The sequence below is a fragment of the Geospiza fortis genome, unplaced genomic scaffold, assembly GCF_000277835.1.
Source record: "Geospiza fortis unplaced genomic scaffold, GeoFor_1.0 scaffold485, whole genome shotgun sequence".
Classification (NCBI taxonomy): domain Eukaryota; kingdom Metazoa; phylum Chordata; class Aves; order Passeriformes; family Thraupidae; genus Geospiza; species Geospiza fortis.
In genome coordinates this window covers 1,407,544-1,421,287 of record NW_005054457.1, presented here as the reverse complement: position 1 = coordinate 1,421,287, position 13,744 = coordinate 1,407,544, and the positions used below count along the sequence as shown (strand labels likewise).

Here is a 13,744-nt window from a genome sequence, read left to right as displayed (position 1 = left end):
GCTTTGAAGCTAAATGGGAGCTGTGAAGTTACGATTTGTAACCTCTTTGTAGTCTTGAAACTCCCACCCGACAAGTCCGCTTAGGTTTGTCTATTTTTTTTTTTTTTTAATGTTGCCATCTCCCAGCAGTTAGTGAAATGAGTGAAGGATAAGATCTAACGAGGAGGAAGTATTTGAAAGCCGTTTCGTTTTAGGAAATTCTGTCATCTCGGTGGAGGCTGTAGCGTGTTGTCCCACGTCAGCCCAAATGAAACCTTTGTAAATTCAGCTGAGTTTAAAAATCTCCCATTTTGAAGGAGAACTTGTATATAACAGAGCAGAAAACCTGTCAGGATTTATCAGCAAAATGGTGTTGTATGTGTTGAACTCTGTTTTTAATTAGGCACCTAAATTAGACCATAAAATGGTTGATTAATCTTTTACAAGTAGGAGGTGGAAGGGGAGAAGGAAAGAATAATCTTTATGATTGAGTTCATCTGTTATCCCAGATGTAGTGGGTGAAAGCCAGTATTTAAAGGATATACATTTTTTTTAAATTTGGAGAACAGGTATTGTGTTTAACTTCCTAAAGCTTCACCTTATCAGCTGCTGAATTTTAAGCAGCGTGGGCCCTATCCCTGCAAATATACTGTAGTTTTTCATTAGTATCTTTGCAAAAGGGCTGTTTTAGCTGAGATCTGACAATAGTTGGGGTCTGAATGGTGATGCTCTCAAGCAGCAAGAGATGCTGGAAGTCTTGTAATCAGTTGTGTGTGATTTACCCCGAAGACGGGAGTGTGTCTGGCTGTCTGTGGGACTGGGGCCTCAGTCAGCTGGGGGGGAACTAATTAATGCAAAATGCTTGGGAGAGGATGAAAACCAGCAGACAAGTTGTTATATATTGTGCATTATTTCTAACTTAATTAGAATTATATACAGAAGTTTGTTCCTATAAATTTAGTCATTAAAAGTCAGATCCTATAGAGTAGTAACTCCAAGCTCTTGCTGACTTCAGTGAATCTTGGCTTCCCAGTACTCCTCAAGAAAACGTTTATTTCTCCCAGACCTAATGAGGCTTTTATTTATTATCTTAGTATCAATAAGGAGATGTGTTTGTATCTTCTTGTTGGTGTTTCAATACAGTTGGATTAAAGATGCTGTAGAAGGTGTGTGGTGTCAGCATGGTGCAGTGAGCTGGGCAAGCCTTGTCTTTATTTTTCAGATGCTTTTGCTCAAATCTACTCAACTTTGGAACTGGGGAGTTACTGTGTCCTCAGTACTCAGAGTGCAGTGCAAATCCACTTGTCTGGCTTTGAAAAGATGAAGATAGAATTTTTGACCCATGTCTCATTTGAAGTGTATTTTAGCTAACTGACTAAATATGTTTATGTTTGTTAGGAGTTTTTGTTTATTTAAGTTGTTCCTGCCATCCAAAAGCTTTTTCAGATTTTCAAGACGGAGGGGCGTGAGACTTACTTGTTTAGCTTGTTGGATTCTTATTTTTGGAGGTGATTGTGATTAATCCTGTTTAACTACTTGTTTCTGCCTGAAGTTTTCATCTATTGAAAATAACTTTAGAAAGAGGAAACACAAACTTGTTCCTTGCTCCGTTTTCTGTCAAGTGAAATGAAATCTGTTGGTTTGTTTCCATAGTCTGGAATGCAGAACACCATCGAGTGGTGCTGAGTATCGTTCCTGAAAAGCAGGGGGAAACAGGACAAATTAAATGTTTTTTTTCGATAGTGAGATAACTAAAATTTGGTGGAAATAACTTTTGTATGCGCATTGCAAGGTTCCCCCCCCCTGCTCCCCCATAATGAATACAGCATGTTAACTGCTTCTAGTGAAAATATGTATTGTGACAGGGGAGGAATGGGATCCAGCCACTATTGCAAACTAATTTTATGAAGTGCCTTGAATTTTTGGATAGTAGAGAAGGTCCCTCTTTGTGGCAGTAGGGAGTTCAGCTCCACAGCCTGTGTGCATGTGTCTGGCTGAGCAGCCTCAGGGATGTCGTTGCTCTCTTTGAGGTTTACTGTACAGCTTGGTGGAAGTGTTTCTTCCAAGCCTAGAAAATCAGTTGTTGAATTTCTTTTATGATTTTCCTTATTTGATTCAACAATGATGCATTTTGAAATGTCCTATGGACTTGAAAGCCTGTTGTCCTCTAATTATTGTAAGAAAAAATTATTGTCATTAGTGTTACATGTTTTGCTTTTTTTCTTTTTTTGTTATTATTTTCAGCCCAGTGGGCTGTAATGCCCAGTCCCTCCTGCCTTGGGCTGGGTGTTGTCAGCCCTACTCAGCATCACTGATTTATATTTCTGCTAGGAACCTCTCTGCCGTGGCTGTGCTGGCTGTAACTGCGATAGCAGGACTAGGCTGTGCTCCTCTCCTTCCAGCAATGCACCAGGGAGACCTCTTGTCCTTTTTTCTTCTTTCCTCTTATGGAAAATTCTTAAAATGCTGGTGCTTTGTCTTCCCACTCCTCCTAGGTTGCCTTAATTCATTGTCCTTGCTGTGACTGGGTGATTTGGATCAGCAGGATCAGGCCCTGTGGTCTGGTGGTGTGTGATAAACTGTTTCAAATATGCATTTCTTAGACTCTGAAATTGTTTGGACTTTAGGGTGCAAAGTGCTGCTTGAAAGCAATTCCTGAATTGTGAGAAACTTCCTTATTTTTTATATTTTTTCCCATGAGCCTGCTTTTTTTTCCCCCCCAAGGAATGTGTGAGGGTACAAGCTGGTGCTTGCAATTGGCCAGGCTGTGAGCTAGGGAAGAATAAGGTTAAAAGTTTGGGGTGAAAGCCCTGATGAACAAAATCTTGAGCAAGGCAGAATTTTGCCCCTGTGTTTGGCCATTGTCTATAATCTCTGCTTTAATGAAGGTTTAATACCTGCTGCTTAATTGCCTTCCCAGTGATGCATGGACCCAGCAGCACAGACAGAACCGTGGTTGGTTTCCACTGAGTGTCACACGGTTTATTGGCCCCAGGAAGTTTGGGAACAGTCCTGATACTCCCAGCTGGATTTTGGGTGCAAATTACTTCATCTGAGCAAAGACTGGTTCCTCCACTGCATTCCTGTGAGTTGCACTGGGTCAGAACAAGCATCTCCTAAAGGACAGTTGTGTTCTCTGGGAAGGTTTTGCCAAACAATTTTGGTATTGAGATTTTAATTTCTTGATGTGAAAAAAAAATTAAAACTCAACTGTTTACCTTGCATTGTGTTGTGCTTAAGCAAGTGGGGACTTTTAGTGGCCCCTCAGAATGTGCATGGAGTTCAGTGCCCCCTTGGCCACTGCAGCGGCTCCCCATGACACGTCCTGAGCTGCTGTGTAACGTTGGGAGGAAAATGGCCCCCAAAAGAAGGGCTGGACTGCTATAATCAGTCAGCAAGGCCCTTGTGTTTGCATGGGATCATTCCTTTAGATCTGAGGAGGGTTGAGTTGTTCAAACAGATGGCAAAGATTATTCGTGTTGCTGGGGTTTCAGTGCACTGCTCTGTTTCAAGCATGTTGCCCGATATGACGCACGTGACAAGTTCTTCCCAGCACGACGCTGGGGGGATGACATTGTCTGTTGTGATCGGGTTTCATGGCCTCACCTGTTGAGCTGCTGAACTTTTCAAAGTTGACCAAGCGTTGGGGGTGACGGATGCGGATGGTGGATCTGCCTGGCTAATCGTGTTAGCGCAGGACCCCGTGGCCTGCCGGGAGCATTGTGCTCCTTGGCATGAAAATGATGGGAATGAAAACCCACGGGCTCAGCTCTGAGTTTGGGATTTATTACTTTTTTCTTTTCAAGTGGGTCATGGCAGGTGTCTGTAACACACCCCGAGCGTTGGATATCTCAAGGCACTTCCAGGCAAGTCTTTGTTTTTAAAAGCATCCAGCAAGCCCTGCGTGCAGTGGCTTTAGAAACTCTACCCGGACTACTGTTCTTTGGAGCTATATTTCCAATCTGCTGATGATAAGAATGTCCTGTATTCGGGCCTCTCTTGCTGCTGCTCTGTTCACTTCAGCTTGGGTTTGGGGCTATTTAATTAGGAAGAAGTCTAATTTAGTGACCATTCAGCACAGGATTCATGTCTCCTGGTGGTATGACCATGGGTGACCAATGGGTTTAGGTGATAATGAATGGGCCAGGGCCATGTGGGATGGGTAACATATAGGTTCAAAGAACAACAAATAGTGGGGCACGTTGTCTCAGTGGTGTAATTAGTGGGTCAAGGGCTATCAGCTATTACCTGTTGTCACCATGTGGTTCTTGAGGACAGGCTGGAGAGGCTTCTTCCTTGGTTTGTGGGAAATGACTAAGTGCTGTGCTGGGTCCTGACTTGCTGCTGGTGACTGTACTGGGGCTTGCCCTAACCATTGCAATTCCAGGTCTTTCAGCAGCTTGCTGTATGTTTAATTAGCTTTCCAGAAACACCATGTACTTTTTAAAGGTACTCAACCCAGCAGCAGCCAGAAGGCAATGGAGTAAATGGACCTTATCTTAGCTTTCTTAATGGAAACAAGGGGTCCTGTGACAAAACATATTGATTATCAGCAGGCTCAGAGGAAAGGAGGGGTGAATTCAGGACAGGCGTTTGTGGTGGTGTAACTTTGCCTTCAAGGAGTTGCTCCCAGTCTGAAGGTGGTGGGAAGGAGTGCAGAGACAAGTGGGAAAGGGCATCACATTGTGTCATGGGTCAGGTGAGGGGAAGAAATGGAGGTCAGGAGCACAGTCCCTCTGTCTCCACCTAGGGAGAGCAGGGTCTGCTTGGCTGGGATGTGCAGTGTACCTTAGTCCATTCATAACAGTGATCCAGTGGGGACAATCTCTGCTGGTGCCATGCTGGCTTTGAGTATTCCCTGTGGTGGTTTTGCTCCTAGGAATAGCCATGAAGGAGGAGGAAATGAACTCAGTGATGATGATTTAGCATGTGGTGCCCCTGTACTGGGAAGGTCCAGAGATGAGGAGGGACTTTTGGGAGCTGGCTTGCTTGGCTGCCTGACCTTTCTTCCTGGCCCTGTGGCCTCAGGAATCATTCAGACAAGACCAGAAACTTTGGTATTTCGGACTTTAGATGATGTTGGTGGGAATGTTAGAGAAAAATAGGTGTACAGGTGCTGCTGGCAGATCTCACACTGATTTCTGGTACATGAATAATTCCATTTTTAAAATCTTTCTGTCAAGATATGTGAGCATGGCAGTGTCCTGCCACGTGGTGGCTAGAGAAACTTTATTTAGAGAAAAATAATTCCAGGTTCTGCTCAATGCTTTACATCTGTGTTAACCTCCTTGGAAACGCCCTGGAAGCAGCCTGCTTCTACAGCAGTTTTGTTTTCTTCTCTCCACAGAGAAAAGGGAGGGAGGAAGAACATCTCTATAGAGGGATGGTGTGACCTAGCCCTGGCACCAAGGGAGTCATGGCTCTGTTTGGCAGCAGGTCTGACCCAGAGTTTAATTTGCAGCCTGTCTGGGACACAGAGCAGCGTGGCTGACCCTGCCCTCCATGTGGCTTGTAAGGTGTCACACAGGGAGCCTGGCTTTGCTATCCCTGTGCTGGTGAGTGTCATCCTCCCTTGTCCTGGTCTTATTGTGAGTGTTTTGCTGATAAAATTCCATAGGTCAGAGCTGTAATTTGGCCAGTTTTCTCTGCTGGTACAGGGGATTTCTACGAATTCACCAAAGTGGCTGGTTTGTAATAAAAGTGAGCAGTTGTAACCTTTCTCTGGAACTGACACAGACTTTGCATTCCTGTCAATGCAGCAGGCAGCTCTTCCACAAGAGAGGGAGAATTATTGTGCACGGGCTTTCGTTTCATATGCCAATGTACAATATTATAGCTAGATGTGTGCATTTGACAGATCCTTCCTAAAAGTGAACACAAGGCCAAATCCTGCATTGCCACAAACGTGGTCCAACAGTACTGAGTATGACTGTATTCTGCTACACTAATTCCCTTTAAAAATACACTTTTTCATGTGGGAAGTTGACTCTGATGAGGAGAAGAGTCTTCAGCAGCATGTGGTGACAGAGACTGAACCAGGTTCCCAAACATGACTGTGTCTAAGGCAGTCCAGAACTCTGCCTAGGGATGGGCTCCAAGACCAAACCCTTAGTGTGTATCCATGTCACTGTGCAGAAAATATCCCCACAGAAACCAAAATCTGTTACAATTATTAACTTCAAAAAAGTATCTTGACAAGCTTTATATTAAAGCCCCAAGGTTTCAGCCTCTTTTGATTATCAAACGCAAACTTGCGTTAAAGCTTGAAAGTCTTGAAACTTGAAAACTTGAACTTCAAGTGTGGGTGAATGGCACAGGGAGGCATAGGAAATCTTTGGAAAAGTGCTCATTCAGTGAAAGGGCAATTGTGCTGGGGTTATGCTCCAGTAGTATTTTTGATTTGGAATGGGGTCCAGAGGCTGAGCAGGCTCAGAGCATGGATCCTCCTGTCTCTAGGGGGAGGATGAAACCCCAGCGTCTTCCTAATAAAGTGCTTTGCTTCTTCACTGAGCTATGAAATATTAAAAAAAACCCCAAAAACTGGCAAGGCCTGCAGCTTTGGCATGCCTTCCGTTTGTTTTTCTAAAGATGTATTAGACTTGGAAGGAAATCAGGAGGTGTTGGAGTAAACAGGAGGTGTGTCCCAGCCCTTCGGTCCCGGAGTGGCTGTACACGGTCCTCAGCTGTTTGTACACAGGGCCATGAATGCTGTTGCTAAACATGAATTGCAGAGTGACCCCGTGACTGTGCTGTGCCCCGTGTCTCTGTGTGTGGGAAGAAAGGTGCTGCCTGCCACTGAGGTGCTCTGCCTCTGCTCTGAACCCCTGCACACACCTCTGGTGCCATGTTCAGTGAATTGTGCTAGATCCAAGCCAGTGTCCCGAGTGCTGGGGGTTCCATCTTCCACAAGTGGGTTGGAATGGAGCAAGCTCATGAAGGGCTCACCTGTGACCAGTGGGGCGGTGGTAGATGTCTGGGTGGCTCTGAGCATTCCTGGACTCCTGCTCTGACTTTACTACGGCTGGACCAACCAAAGCGAGCTACAAAAAGCCAGGCAGCCTGGGCATTGCCCATTGTTGAGGACAAGCTTAACAAAGCCCATTTTCCCTTTCCCTGCAGTGCACTGACTTACTGCAACTTAACACAAAACTTGTAACACCTTTTTTTCCTCCCCTTTTAATTTTCCTCTTGAGCTGGTCTGGTAACTAATGAGCCTTGGGCTGTCTGCATGGCATTTGGAAAAGCAGAGGGAATAGCTAATACAGGGTGTTGAGCAGGGAAGGAAGCCTTTAGAGGAGATATCAGCCTTGCCGAAGCAGAAGTGGAATAGCCAGTTAGGATTTCAGCCTGGGTTTGCTGCAAGCCCAAAGGGGCCAGGAGCTGCTGTGTGCCCTGGTAATTGCAGAGGACAGGCACACACCGGAGCCTTGGCCAGCTGCCCTGGCTGCGCTGCCACTGCTGCCTCCCCCTGGAGATGATTCCAAGGTCAAACTGCTCAATGGAGTGTAATAATTAATTGGGCTATATATAAACAGAAAGCTCATGTGGTCCTAAAGTAGCTTAAGAGCCTGTGGGTTTCCTCTTCTCCTCCTTCCTCCCCACAGTCTTCCTCTTCCGGGGCTCCTCTGTGGGCGAGCCCTGCAGTTGTCGCAGGCTCGGCTGTTCCAGCAGCGCTCACCAGTTGGGTTAAGCAGCTGCACAGCTGGGTCAGAGCCCAGAAATGATGGGGGCAGAGCAATGCCTGCTCCAAAGCTCCTCTTGCTTTGAGACTCAGTATAGCAAGAGCTAAGCTGGACAGCTTGTTCCCAACATGGGGAACATAGGGAAGCTACAGTGTGGGGTCCAAAACCTCCCTGAAGGCATATTTGTGTGGCATTTGCAGAATGGAGGGGAAGAATAAGATGGGCTAGGTTTCCTGGAAGAGCTACGAAAACTTAAGTTTGTAATGAGGCTTGAAGCTAAACCCAGACAATTGCTTGTCTTGTGACTCCTGGGGAGCTGAGGCTTGTATGGTATCAAAATTGATAATGCTCTTTTATTCATTTTCTCACGTGTTGATATAAAACTGGTTGAAGCTCTCTCCAAACTCCAAATGTAAAAATTTAGGGATAACATTTGTTTAAGCTCTATGTTATTTTCAATGTATCTGCAGAAACATCTTAGTGAAAATTAAAAATCAGATTTCTTAATCAAGCATTAGTGATTATATGCTGTCAAGGCAGTTGGAGAAGGGCAGAGCAGCTTCCAGCTCTTCCAGATCAGCCCAGGTTTTACAGCAGGGGCATATACATGCCCTGAACCCATCAGCAAAGTCTGGCCCTTGGTTTTGCACAGGGAAATTCTTGAAAACCAAAGAGACCCCATGTCTGGCTCCAGGAGTGGGGCAATGAGCATCGTCACTGCCCATGTTTGCTCTGGACCCTCCTCTGCTGCTTCCTAGGACATTTCCTGATGCACATCTAGGAGACTGAGGGCCACCACCAGGGTGGGGACTGGTGGAGGAGATGCTCGGGGTGATGGGCTCCATGTGAGAGGCTGTGTTTTGGTGGTGTAGGTTGTTCATCTCCAGCTCCCCGGCTCTCCAAGGCAGAGCTGACTTCTGTCACTTTTCAAGCACTAGACTGCATCTACATCCTGGAGATGGAGGCAGAGAGAAAGGACTTTGTGAGGCTCACAATGGAATCCCAGAGCAGTTCAGCCGGGTCAGAGGGGGTTGTGCTGTCTCTTTAAGAACCCAAGGGTGTAGAGATCAAAGGTGTGGGTGAGTCAATTACAATTCACATTTGGTTCATCCATATGTTTGGGTATTTGAAAAGCTTCAATAGTCACCCATTTTATATCTCTTATGCCCATTGATTTGTTAATCTGACACTTGGTTTCATCTGAATAATAATAGCTGTCATTCAGAGTCCTCAGTGTTCAGGGAAAAGTCATTTCACTTGGGTTGTGCTCTAAGGCCTTGGCAGACTGGTCCACGGTGCTCTTTATGTACAAGGGCTTGAAAGACCTGTAGATAATTCAGCCCCATGGCTGGCTCTGGAAGGAAATTGGCTCTGAATGAAAGCAGGGTGGGATGCTGGAGGTTGCTGGAGAGCTTTGGCACGTGTAGTTTTACTCGTAAAGTCCTTCCTGGTTGTCACCATAGCCATGGACCTGCCATGGCAGTGCATGGGGTGTGAGGAGATGGCAGGGTTACACACAAAGACAGCCCAAGCCATCAGAAATGGCAAGCAGGCCCTCTTAAGTAGCGCCTGAGTGCTCTGGACTAGATCAAATCACTGGTATGGCCATGTGAAGTCTCTAATTATGTGAATACCTTTTTAATGAGAAGCAGTGCTTTGCATCTGTTGTACTTGCAGCAGAGCATTCCACCAGCTGAGCCTGCTCTTTAAAGAGCTCTTGGCTGGGTGTCATTGACTGTTTATGACCACGCCAAGATCTCAGGTAATGACTGAGCAGAAAGGCAGTCTGCAGACAGACCTGCTCCTTCATGTTTCCCTAATTGGCACCTGTCTCCCTCCTTCACTGGGAATTTCTCTCCTTCCCAAGGCTGGTTTGGTTCCTTCTGCTTTACCTTGAGTCCTGCAGTGTCATTGGGGATGCAGGGATCTGGTGGCACCACAAACCTGCAGCCTGATTGCCTCAATGGACATGCTGGATTTTAGTCCTGGAAATTAACTGTATTTTCTCTCTTGGATGCTTGATGTGAGGTTTCAAAGGGAGGGGAGAGGGTTCATCCTGGCCTGACTAGAGATGTTGGTAGAATAAATCTTATTTTGGACAGATGTCTCACTGCCCTGGTCTGTTTGTCACAGAGAGATCTTGATTTCCAGCACTACTCCTTTATGAGAGCGAATCACAAATCCATTAACAAATGAGTTGAGGTGACAATCCCATTTGTGCTAAAATGCATTTAGGGATCAGTACTGAGAGGATCACCGGTGTATTAATTTGCCAAGTCTTTTGTTCCAGTGGGTGGCAAAATTAGCTTATCCCAATGAGGGTCACACTGACCTGGCCAGTGCCCAGATTAGTGATGGCTGGGGTTGGTGCCACCCCTCCCTTCTGAGAATGAAGCAGGAGACTTTCAGAAGTTAATTAGGTGTTTCAACTGAGAATAAAGTCTAAACCAATTTTAAATACTTGACCCACTCAATGAGATGCTAAGGGTAGTGAGCAGCTGGTGAGTACAGGACATGCTTGGTTGGTTGAGCACCCTCCTGGTTTTCCTCTGATGGATTTGTTCTTCCCTGCTGTTACTGGCCACGGGAAAGGTCCTCTGATGGTCGGAGGGGCACCCCCTTTCCTCTCCCACAGCTGAGGAGAAGCCTCAGTGCTGCACAGTTTCAAGGTTGGTTTGGGTGTTGCTGAAGAGGCAGGTGGAGTCATGCAGCTGAGGGTTGACAGAACCTTGTTGGCATTACTTGGCCTGTGAACATATGTAGATGATCAGAAAGGGCAGGAAAAACCATAACTTTCTTTCTTCATAATGAAAATGGAAAGCTGACTGTTTTCTGTGCTGTTGTTTTGAAGGTCTTTGCTGTTCAGGTGGTGCTGGATGCCCGTTGGATCCCTTTTGGTGCAGAAAGTGAATTCCTGGAGATTCTGCATGGCTTTTTCATAAAACTGTAGATGTAAATGTGTCAAGATTTGTTTCAAGCCTGGTCTGGCCCTGGCACCCTGTGAGATCCCTTCCCACATGCTGTGGAAGAGCTAGTGGTCTCTGGTTCAGATGTGATCTGGAAGTTGTTCCAGAGCATGTCAATGCACAGAGAAAAGTGCTGCTGGGTGAATAAAGTGTCCCTGCTCCCCCTCCCTGCTTTGTTATGTCCATGGTGAGGAAGAGGAGCAGGAGCAGAGCTGCCACCAGTCCCTTTTTGGGGCTCTGACTCAGCACAGTGTTTCAAGCCTGACTTTGGCATGTCTTACTGCAAGGGTAGACAAATCACAGGGGATACTCCCCCAGCATGAGTTATGATCCAAAGGGTGAGAGCTGGGGTGTCACTCAGGTCTCCAGAGTCTATCAGGAGGCTTTTTTCTCTAATCATGGCTGTAAAGACCCAGAGTAGGAAGGCTGGGCTTAATTAGGAAAGATGTGTGTCAAGGTGGCAAACAAAGTCCTCCCTGTGCAAATGCTGGGCCACTCGTGCAGGTGTTTTACAAAAGGCAACATTATCAGTGTAACTCCTTACCTGCCCATGCAGGCACTCAGATTAGGGCATTTGTTTCTGTGTTGGGGAAAATACAAAAGACCTTCCAGCAGGGCTGTGATTTATGAACATTGCATTAGGGGAACATGGTCTTACCTGTATCTTGCTGGAGTGGCTGTTGACTTGTATTTCCTTTTGGAGTTGGCTCTTTGCTGTGTGGGTTGAGGTTTTTTTCCCTCTTTCTAGCAGAGTTGGAGCAGGTGAAATGTGGTGGCTTGGCAGCGCCCCAGAGGAGAGGCAAAGCCTGGGAAGTTCATCTCCTTGTAGTGCTCTCCTGGGTAGAAATTTGTCAGGTGTTTCTGAGTGTCAGCAGGGGTGGACCAGGGTTGGCCACTCACATTCAGCTTCTTTTTGGTGGCTGGAGAGAGGCTGCTGCCGTGGTCACTACAGGGTTACTTCACCAGAAAGTTGATTTATGAGTGTGTGCCTGGCCCAAACCAGAGGTTGTTTCTGTTGAACCAGCTCCTTTTCTGGGAAACTGGCAAAGTTCCCTATTGCAGCACAGCTACAGAAGCAGTGTGGCAGTGTGTTGCTGCCTTACAGATGACTGGGGGGTAGGAGATGTGACCATCTCCCCTGCATTCGTTACACCAGGTGTGCTCTCTGGGTCCAGATCGAGGTGTACCCTGCTCACTGGGCTCCCCACCTCCAGCATGCAGCAAAATGAGTCACTGGAACAGGGCCTGGAACAGGAGGTGCTGTAGGGACGAGGCTGGTGGGATAACCTCCTGGGGGCTACCTGGATTGGGAATACCTGCAGGTGTCCTAGCCAGGGGCAGGAGCCTCAGGGTGCTCAGGTGCAATGAGCCAGGAGGATGTTCTGGTCCACGTGCAGTGGTGGGTAGTTCGACCCTTGGATGAGTTCTGGTGCCACTTGGTTTGGGCATCTAATTCCTGAAACACCTGGTGCTCCTGGGACAGCAGCAGAATGCCAACAGGCTGTACTCTTTCTGCAGTGCCAACTCTGTGTGCCTCAGTACCCACTTCTGCCTCCCCCAAATCCCAGATCCTCACATCTCTGGGGCTTAACGTGATTATATTGCTCCCTTAACTGCAAGAAATTATTTTCCCAATACCTAGCAGGAAGAGAGATGTCTTGAAGACCTGTAAGGAGCAGTGCCCCGGGTGGTTTCAGTCTTTGAGAGGATTAGTGCTGTTGCTACAATTAAGAGAGCAAATTGGTGGGTGTGGGAACTGTTTGGGGCTGTGGACTCGATGGCTGAATGTACCACTAATACTGGCTGGTGCTCCTTCCACACTGGGGATTTGTGCCTGAGCCTTGGTGGCAGGGAAGGGGTGAGAGGGAAGAAGCTGTGGTGTGAGCAGTGGGCATTGGTGCCTCTTGGACATGTCTGAGTGGCTGCTGTGGGGCAAGAAAGCTGGCAGCGAGGTGTGGGCTTTGGCTGGGACTTGTGGGGACAGCCCAGTTATTCTCCTGATGGCGTTGAAGCCAAACCCCTGAGATCAGAGTCTGTGTTCATGTGGACTGTCTTAGTCCCACAGCCTCTGCTGCAGGAGACCTTCCTGTCACCTGGGTACCATGGATGTGTTTTGGATATCCCACCCTTATGATTTCTTCGTATGCTTTTAAGCCTCTTCCAAGACAGGCTTCCTTTGCTTCCTTTGCACAGGCCTACTCTGAGCGAGCAAACTCCTTGCAAGATCTGTGGGATTTTTGGTTTTTTTTTTTGTCTCCACAATTAAGCCAATAACTCCAGACCCTGATTCTCTTACTTTGCTGGCTTTTCTCTGGACAAGGACATTCTGTGCTTGCAGGTGCTTACCCAGTCCAGATGCTGGTTTCAGCTTCTCATGAGGGCAGGACTGGTGCCACTTAAGTAAAGCTGAGTTCAAGAATTCATGTCTCTGCTGCAAGGATGTGTTGAACTAGCACTCTTCAAGAGCAGAACTTTGTCTTGCAATGAGTCTGTAAGTGGATCTATCAAATCTTTACATAGTAGGAGGTTAGTACACATAATGTTAACTCTAGGGTATAAATTCTGGAGGGAGGAGAAGGTGCTGGTCTTTCTGGTTGCAAAAGTGTGAGAGGCAGAGGCAGTCCAGAGAATTTATTTTTTACCAGGAATGAGTTGTAAGCACTGAAATCTCTCTGGATGCCTAAAATTCTTCCTCTTTCCTCCCTTTCAGGCTGTTGTCTGTTTACTTTATTGAGAAAAATGTTTCTGCAGCTTTGCAATAAACTCTCACACACGGTGACAGTAATCTTGGCTTGTTTCAAGCCTGCAGCTGGCGCAGCTCTGGAGCAGTTGCTGATTTCCCAGAGCGAGCAGAGCTGAGCTGCCTGCTTCTGGTGCAGGGCCTGGGGACTCACACTGGTGGCCTCCAGGTGCCAGAAGAGAGGGAAGAGGATTACACCGGTGCAACTGAGGCGCTCCTGCAGGGATAAATTGCAGTTAAACACTCCAACGGGGTGTATGAAGAGCTGACGTGAAGCAGGAATAAAACACACCGTTTGGTGTAGACAGTTGGTGCTGCGATCTGCTGATAAAGGGGCTTTAGTCCCAGTTTGTCAGTTAGCTCAGTCATATTTCCTG

The 13,744-nt window shown here is 46.8% G+C and overlaps 1 protein-coding gene across 2 annotated transcripts in view; it reads left to right on the top strand.

The window, feature by feature from the left end:
* The window catches only part of LOC102043657 (heparan sulfate glucosamine 3-O-sulfotransferase 3B1), a 27,966-nt gene that overhangs the window by 638 nt on the left and 13,584 nt on the right, over window positions 1–13,744 (top strand). The window contains exon 1 of one of the 2 annotated variants that reach the window (XM_031062686.1): window positions 2–84. The exons of the other annotated variant lie outside the window; for it this stretch is intronic. The gene's annotated coding sequence lies outside the window, so the exon portion shown is untranslated. Of the gene's footprint in view, window position 1; window positions 85–13,744 lie in introns of those variants that run through there. 2 annotated transcript variants of the gene reach the window in all.